This window comes from Cydia amplana, chromosome 23 (assembly GCF_948474715.1).
Source record: "Cydia amplana chromosome 23, ilCydAmpl1.1, whole genome shotgun sequence".
Taxonomy (NCBI): domain Eukaryota; kingdom Metazoa; phylum Arthropoda; class Insecta; order Lepidoptera; family Tortricidae; genus Cydia; species Cydia amplana.
In genome coordinates, this window is record NC_086091.1 from 4,814,388 (window position 1) to 4,824,177 (window position 9,790).

General features: G+C 35.4%; 1 non-coding gene across 1 annotated transcript; it reads right to left on the reverse strand.

Moving 5' to 3' along the window:
* Positions 1-8,485: 8,485 nt before the first annotated feature.
* Positions 8,486-8,558, reverse strand: Trnad-auc (transfer RNA aspartic acid (anticodon AUC)). The gene has a single exon. It is a non-coding gene; the product is annotated as a tRNA-Asp (tRNA).
* Between the last annotated feature and the right edge of the window lie 1,232 nt (positions 8,559-9,790).

Sequence of the window (9,790 nt, forward strand, 5' to 3'; positions counted from 1 at the left end):
TGACGACTGGTCTGGCCTAGTGGGTAGTGACCCTGCATGTTAAGCCGCGGTCCTGGGTTCGAATCCTGGCAAGGGCATTTATTTGTGGGATTAACGCGGATATTTCTTCCTGAGTCTTGGGTGTTTTCTATGTATTTATGTATTTGTATATTATATCTATCGTTGTCTGAGTACCCACAACACAAGCCTTCTTGAGCTTACTGTGGGACTTATTCAATCTGTGTAAGAATGTCCTATATAATATTTATTTATTTATTTATTTATTCTCATAGGCTCTTTGTACTAAATGTTACGAATTATCTAAAAGTTTGTTACCTATTTCCTCATTCTATGAATATCTGCTACATTCATTCCTTAACTTGTTCTGCTCAATGTCTAAAACTCTGACTTGGATATCCTTTGACAAAGTTGTGAAATAATGATACAGATATAACTCCAATGATAGGAAACGCTTTAATACTTTAATTTTGTGACGACCGGTCTGGCCTAGTGGGTAGTGACCCTGCCTGCTAAGCCGATGGTCCTGGGTTCGAATCCCGGTAAGGGCATTTATTTGTGTGATAAACACTAATATTTGTTCCGGAGTCATGGATGTTTTCTATGTATATAAGTATGTATTTATCTATATAAGTATGTATATCGTCGCCTAGTACCCATAGTACAAGCTTTGCTTAGTTTGGGGCTAGGTTGATCTGTGTAAGATGTCCCCCAATATTTATTTATTTTATTTATTATTTATTTATTTGTTTCGACTTTGGGCCTTTGCTAGATTTCGTGACTACGATTAGGTACTTTATAATAACTATTTTCTAGGTAATTGGAGTCAGTATCTTAATTTTTAGGGTTCCGTACCCAAAGGGTAAAAACTGAACCCTATTACTAAGACTCCACTGTCTTTCTGTCTGTCTGTCACTAGGCTGTATCTCATGACAGTTGACATTTTCACAGATGATGTATTTCTGTTGCCGCTATAACAACAAATACTAAATAAACTTCATACCGAATTAAACGGGTTTTTTTTCGGTAGGTAATATCTTTTTTGGGAAAATGGTATGACATTTTTTAATTCCATTATGTATCAGTTATACAGGTATACACGGCTATGTGTTCATGTATTATATAATTTTGTCGGCAAATACATATATCTATATACTAGCTTTTGCCCGCTGCTTCGCACGCGCAGGAGAGTTTTTTATTTTTATGAATTTTGAAAAATCCTTTCTTAGTGGACCCCAGACCTTATAAGGAACCTATTTGCCAAATTTGGACTTTCTAGTCCCAGCGGTTTGGGCTGTGCGTTGATTTAAGTCAGTCAGGTCTTTCACGTTTATATATGTAGGTAAGTATATAGATTTTGGTTGGTATCCATGGTCTAATAAAACATGGTCTTCTCTTCCCAGAGTGTCACTTGCCTACGTCACAATAACATTGCCACTTTATTTCAACATAACATGTTACATGGGTACATTATATCTATGGTTAATAAGTTAATTTATTTCTTTATAATTTAATAATTTTCATTTATATGTATTTTATCTTAAATTTTACAATAACACGTCATTTTTAATTATTCGTTAGCAATATCTTCCGATTCACGAAAGAAATTTCAGACGTTCGGGTAATTCTGTTTACACTACTGGCAACACAGGATAGCGCTGTCACATTTGACAATCCGCCATTTTGTCCCTGACCGACCGTCCTTGTCGAACGCGTGTTAATTGTTATTTCCTTCTCGCTCAGTGTCAGCAGTCGCAGTGTTTTCCAAACTTTTCACGTTGTAAGCTTCGTAATTAATGTTTTGTTACGAAAATGGTTGGCTGCTCTATTCGGAACTGTAAGAGTAGGAGTGAAAAGTGCAGTATAGATTTGTTTTATTTTACTCTGTTTCTACATGAATAACTTAAAATTAATGCCGTTAAAATAATTTTCACTGTTGGTTAAAATTCTCCCACATTTTAAAGTTTGAGAACCTGTAAACAGCATGATGACGTAGGCAAGTGCCAGTTAGGTCATTCGCGAATCTCGGAATAGAGTACCAGGCGGAGTATATTATTATACCATGGTTGGTATCCGAGAAACATTTCATAACTAAAATAACGTATAATCCTGCAAACCTAATATTCGAAATTGTGCCACCAAATGTCGTTCCCATAAACCGTTCAGTTTAATAGACGGATTAATTTAATCTACTAAACATACATACAGCCAAAATGTCGTATATTCATACTGGACTAAAAGTGAGATATGCTCTTTTTGCTTTAGATGGTATCTTGGCCATATTGACGTCCTTTATGGCGGATATTAAGCAAAAGTGACGAATGGAAATTCGACTATTGATTTTAATATTACTTGGATTTAATCTGTTTGCACAGTCAGCAAGACTATTAGCTTAGCACGCGTGCATATATATACTTACGTTTGACGATCTATCAGTAACCCAGTGTAAATTTCATTAGATAGCGCGACGTAACGTACGCCGCGTTGTATGGGATTTTGAGTTTGCAAAACGTCCCGCTTGGCCCGCTGCTCTAAATCCCATACAAAAATAGACATAACGCTCGTCACGTTATCAAATGTACACCAGAGGTTCTGGTCTTGTCACAAGCTTTTTGACAAGTTAGGTAAACGGTAAAAGTCTATTACTTATGTTATCATACATTTTCTTTGGTTAAAAACGCGTGTCAATTGGACAAAAAAATAATCGAGCGAAGCGAAGTGAAGTTCTTACATTCAACTTGGAGCACACGGCTGGCTAGGGCCACGTCCCGGCATTTCGATGTTTTTAAGCTGAACTATCAGAGGATAGTTTGATACACAATAACTTAAGTAAATTTGTTCTAATTTAAATGAAATTGGGTAAACGTGTAGTTGAGGACATTATATTGTAGTCATTAAATTATGAGCAGGCTCGATCAAGGGGTTATTGAGCTAGAAGAGCTTAGAAGGCTAAAAAGCTATTTGTGAGGGGTCTTGCTATTCTGGTCATCTTTTTTGCAAGAAAGTATGGTCGAGTTTGGTATCAAATGAAAGTGCTCGGCTTACACATTTATAATAGGTATAGTTTTTAAATTTACAATTTTAAAATAATGATCTAACATTTTAGCGAACCGCGAGTTCTCAGTTCGGGGCGAACTACTAGTTAATTAAATAATACACTTAGGTGCCTATGTCATAGGTGAGTAAAATGTGTTCATTAGGGTAACTTAGACAACGGGGCCATTTTGGAAATCGGTAATATCTACTAGTAAACTAGACTTTGGCAACACTCACGCTACTGCAATGCTTAATCATGGCATCTTACGTATTGTTGCTAAAGTGCTTCTAGTTTAGTAAATATTAGGGATTTTCAGAATTATCCTGCTTCAGAGTTATCCCAAGGCACCTACGTTATGACTTTTAAAATGATAAAGATATAAACACATTAATATTGAACGTTTCGGAAGCCAAGACCCTCTTTGGGTCGCTGAGCCATATAAGTTAGTTAATATTGAGCGTAGTTGAATCGGTTTGTGTACCTAAATTTCGCCATTTCCTATTCAATATGTCCCAGCTTTAATCCCCGCTATAGTTTTGATATGTGGAGACACGTCCGTCCCTAATAATCCCACATGTGATTACTGTGTGCGACTGTTTGAGTATTGAGTCTGCTTAAGGGATTATACCCACAAATTATATTAGTTCCGACTGTCTGTTTTAGAACTGTTTGAGTAACATTTACATTCCATCTTGTTTCATTACGGAAAGGCATTAAAATACGAGTGTGGGTTAACGAAACGAGCTGAAAGCGAGTAAATTAAGTAAAACAAGACCGAATTCGTCGCTAGAGGTGCTATACTGGTGCTATAAGTGTAGCGTGTATGTAAGTGTATGTGTGGTTCGCGAGTGAGTGATTTAAATGAGCTGTATATTTTGATTGAACTCACTCACTCTTCAACTCACTGATGATTTGCCTCGCTCAGTCGCTCATCTATCTCAGTGTTCCTTGCGCGCTCTTTCCCACTCATGATTCGAATGAGCCGGCCGAGCGTGAGGAACGAGTGAGCGAGTGAGACGATGCGAATAGGTTTCGGAGCGGAGGCTGTCGGGAAAACATGGCGGGATCGTATCGCGTGATTCGCCATCTTGGTCGCACTTATGGCTGTGTGTATCTGATTGATTGACATTTCCCTCTACTCACTCGTGAACATTAGTCTAGAGATACACTGAGCGAAGTGAGCGAAATGAGTGATATCACCCCGAGCGAAAGATATGAATCAATCTTCTTAATCTCTAGCGTGAGGTCTCCGAAATGTCAAATGTTTCTGGGTGGGTCACGCGCGTTAATTATAATTATTTTGTGAATTTTTTGTAATATCTCGGATTATTTATTGAAAATATGAGTTACGGCTCAATGAGTGTCAGTATTTTAAAAGCGGAGCTAAGAAAAAGAGGTGCAAAACTAAACTGGTCGAAGGAGCAACTTATTAAGAGGTTAATTTTGTACGGTATGGTGTTGTGGTACGTAGTACTTAAATATGATTTGAAATTAGAAACTTTGTCGCGCCCATAATAACTATGACTTTAATAGCTGTATTTGGACTAGTTTGGACCTTACTCAACAGTGGCGCCAACTGGTGAACACAAAAACAGTAGACCTCATGAACCACCACTAGGTATAGCTATAGTTAATATATTGAATATCGATAAACCTCCATTAGGGTAATTTGCGAAACCTTATCCTCACTTTCGCATTTACATTTATTTAATTTTAGAAACTATAACTATGGTAATAAAGTTCAAATTCGTTAAATCCCGAGATGCAACTATAACTGCCTCAGGCAATGGATTCCTTGGACATAACTCAAACGTGGACAAAGGAGATCCGCTGACAGCTAGGGTTGTCAAACCGCGCGTCATACGTGAAATATGACACGCGATAGCTAGGGATGTCACTTGTTTGAACATTTGATGTTTTCATTTCTTTTTGTCTTCTACCAAAATATGTGTACGCAAAATATATGTAAATAGTACTCATTGCAATTTTTTTTATAGCCTATATTGTGTCCCACTGCTGGAACAAGGCCTCCCATGTCTACTGCTATTTACTCTTGGAAAACTACTGCCATCCGACCTTCCAATCCAGAAGGGAAAGTATAGGCTGTGTTGGGATTAGACGGGTTTCCTCACGATGTTTTCTTATAGCGAGGTTCAACTGAATAATATCAAGCGTTAAAACATACATATACATAAATTACAGTACCAATTACACGCGCCGGGATCGAACCCAGGAAGTGCAGTAAACTAGAACGTCTAAGCTACCAAACCTTAACTTGACCACTCATAACTCAAATGTCCACAAACCGAGATTCGCTGACGGCTAGGGTTGTCACGGCGCGTCACATGTGAAATATGACATGAGATAGTTAGTGATGTCACTTCATTGAACATTTTGACGTTTTCATTATTTTTTCCTCAATTTAGCGTTATTTTCACTTTTGGCTATCTAATCTCAGGTATTAATGGATATATTCGATTGTTAGTTATATCATTAATAGTTAACCGGATACAAAATCTTAGTAGAATTTTCTATTACACGAAGCAAATCTTCCGTTCATTCTATATGGAAAACATGAAAAAAAAAATATGTAACATGTTTTTCGTGTCAATCATATTTCAGTAATCATTCTATTTTATTTATAATTTTCTATCTTCCTATATACTTATCTAAAAATTAGACACTTCAGGATTTGTAATTAAATGATGATCAAGATTATTTTATTAATCATATTTCGTCGGTGCGAATAAAAAAATCGCTATGTGTTTTTTTATGATTTTTTTGATTTTGGCATATTATAATTCCTATATCAATTTCCCGTCGACCTATATCAATATTTTTTTTAATATCTATATTAGTTTTGAAAATAACTAACAAAATTTGTACAAAAAAATAGCTATGTGATTTTTTTTGCACATAACGAAATTAAATGCCTTGTTTTCCGTCGAGGGTGATGGCGATAATGTTGCACATGGCGATTTATTGACCCTAAAATCCGATATGTATCATTTCTCGTGTTACGTTACTTTGGCAACAAATCGCTATGTGTAAACTTTACACGTGACGATTTTAAGTGAACCAAATTTAAGTCGCTATGTACCAAAATTCTGGTTAAAATAATTTATATTGTAAAAATTTACGAAAAACAACTGTTTATTTTCTGCATAAGTATCATGTAAAAACCATTGATGTACCAGAAAAAAATACAGGTGCAACAAATATATTACAAACAGGAAAATAAACAGTTTTTTTTGTCTCCTGTTGAGTAGCTAAAAAATACATGGCGATTTTTTTATTCGCACCTACGAATTTTCTAAAAAAACCACTTAAAATTTAATCACTTAAAAATTGTAGAAATTAAAAAGTGGCAACATTATAGTGTCGTCCCTTTCAAATCAATCTAACTCCCTTTCTAAATCGATAAAACGGGACGACACTTAATATTTAATATTTAATAACGTAATTTATATTTACGATAAACCTATGCATGTGCTCAATGTCGCTTTGGAAGTGTCAAAATTCGCATTGTTAAATCTTAGTGTAAGTTTGTATAGTATAAGTCTGTTTATTTAGTTCCGATCACAATGCTATCCTAAAACTATTGTCACACCTCCTAGTTTGAATTGTCTTAGGATGTAGGCTATATCTACCATGTTGTAATTTTACCTGTAAATATTATTGGCCTGTATCTGTTTTTTCCCCAATTAAAAAAAAAAAAACAGACACTACAATGTTGCCACTTTTTAATTTCTAAAATTTCTTGTCAGACTACAATTAAGTCCAGCCAAAATATTGCTAAACCCGTAACTTAATTACATCCTATATACAGAACACGATCACCAATTAAAACTATTTTCCTGTATCGGCCTAAAGCTCGGCTTTCCTCATGCTGGAGGCTGATTCAGATTTAACAATTTGATATGATTTTGTTCTCTTTTTTATAACACCCTGACCCGTCATAAGGCATTAGAAAAAGGGTGAGAGATGTGTTATGAGATGACTCGTAATATTAGCATTTCGTCACGACCAATCAGGGCCATTTTATTTAAAGTTGTCTCCTACACTTTTTTTCAAAATTGGGTTTTTTTATGTTATTTCTACTCAGAATCATGAGCTCTTTTGATCCTAATAGGAGAAAAAAAGTGTCCTAAAATTTAGATACATTTTTCGATCCTTCCATTCCGTAACCATGGCGGTCAAAGTCTATGAAAAATGGTAACGGAATGGGAAAAAAACCTTGGGACACTTTTTTCTCCTATTAGGATAGAAAGAGCTCGTGATTCTGAGTAGAAATAACATAGAAATTCACAAATGTAAAAAAAAAAGTGTAGGGGACAACTTTAAATAAAATGGCCCATGAGCGTAAGGTGCTAACGCGATTGGTGCTCGAGGTCAAGGTCGTATCAAAATAACATCAAAACTATATCAGATCGTCCATGGGCGGCGATAACTGCTTCGCATCAACCGGCTCGTCAGCTCGTTTGCTTCCTATTACACAAAAACAAATTTTAAAACACAATCGGCCTCCTGACCTAAATAAGAAAACTACGCATTTGTTAATATTGCGTAAAAGCAATATCGGGCTAATTCTAGCAATATCCCCATTGACAGAAACAGCAAATAAAACAGTCGACATGGGTCCTATAAAATACCCACTTTCATTTAACTGTGACAACCCTAGACGTGGGTGGCGCTTATTGGGGATTCTAGTCTTGCGTCTTACGCAAAAAGGTTAAGCAAAAAGCTAGGGCTTCCACAGTAAAAGGTTTTGCTTGTATATTCCTAATTCGTACCTGATGTGATTTATCTTTAATATGCTTTTAGTACTTTGATCTAATTTTGTGAAATAAAAAGGAAAATTTAAAGAGCGACTCGATTTTTCACTCGTGTACTTACGTATTGCAAAATAAAAACCGGCCATTATTAAATTAAGATTTTAAGTAAGTAACTCGCTTGAGAAATATTTTCTACGTATGTTTTCCACAATTTTCGGGTATAAAATGACAAACACAATCTATGTAAGTATAAATAAGAAATTCAGCATTTTAAGTGCAAAATTATAAGCTAAGCGTTGATGATATGTCAGTCTAATTAACAGGTGCGTACCTACTTTTAGAGATAAAAAAAGACACTTTGTCGTATTTTGCAAGATAGGTACCATTTACATATTTTGGTTTAGGTACATAACTTGTCCCTACTGTTCAATTAGTTAATAATATGTGTGAATTGCATATTATAGAGTAAGGTATTCATTGCGTTTCATCTCGGCATAGCACAGTGTCATTTTTTTAACGTAATGAAGTTTGTGTAGTAATGTTAGTATAATAATTTTATATATTATAGCCTTAAGATAAAAACTGTCACTAACACATTGAATTGATCCAAGTTGGTCGCAGATAAATGAATTTATTTATTATTTAGCTTAGATTAATTTAAAAGTGGAAAAATTACTGTCTTGGGTGAGACTTGAACTCACGGCCTCTGAATCGATACTCCAGCGCTCTACCATCTGAGCCACCAAGACCTCATCCATAGCCAGCAAATCGTTCCACCATATTATCGGTCGCCGACGTTTCTGCTTGTTAAAAATTAAATTATTTATTATTTAACTAGAACCCTTGTAGTAATTCTACATTATTTTTGTTTCAGGTCAGTCTCCAACATGAAAAGGGTAACATTTTTTACTTTTAACTAAATTTCACTCACGCCGCGAAAGTTGCAAAACGGTTTAGAATAAACCTTTTTAGATCCAAAAAGTTGACTAACGGGCGGAAAATTTCTGTTATAGGTTTAAAAAGTTTCTCGTTTGAAATAGAGGAAAAATAAAAACGGCCAAGTGCGAGTCGGACTTGCGTACAAAAGGTTCCGTACCATAACGCAAAAAAACACGTGTATTATATGGGAGCCTCATGCACTTTAATATTTATTTTATATTGTTTTAGTATTTGTTGTTATTACAGAAATACATCATCTGTGAAAATTGCAACTGTCTAGCTACCACGGTTCATGAGATACAGCTTGGTGACAAACAGACAGACGGACAGAGAATCTTAGTAATAAGGTCCCGCGCGTTTTTACCCTTCGGGTACGGAACTCTAAAAAGTGTTTTTTATACAACATACTTACTCGAAACTCTAACTCGCCTATTTTGAACTTCAAAATAGGCGAGTTAGAGTCAAGTCCCTTGAATTCGAACAAAAACGCCTTACACAAAATACTTAGTATTTTGTGTAAGGCGTTTTGTATGTCGATGGTTAAAATCACGTTACATTTACATATCTGTAAGAAACGTTTTATATTCTCAATGAGTACAAGCAAAATACTAAATAACATTATTCAAAATGATGTCATTCTTATTTGACATCTCGTCGTTGGCTATTAATTTAAAACAAACAATTATAAAGTTAAGATTATTCCAAGCATCACAAGGAAAATCCGAGTTAGCGAGGTTAAAGCAATTTCCACTTTGAACCAACTTTGCTTTTATGGACAAAGGACTTACGCAAGAAAAACCTCGGAAAATTCCAACAAAACACGGTAGGATTATCAAAATCCGGTAAAAAATACAAAGGAAGTCTTCAATATAAAATTACTGAAAAACATCCGTGCGTTCATTTTCACGGCAGCCATTTTTTACACATGCCATAAAAACGCGCATTCAAAATTAAAAACAAAACTTTCGAAATTAGAACAAAACGAAACATTTGAAAAACGCCACCGCAACACCAGATCAACAATGCTGTTTGTACAGACCTT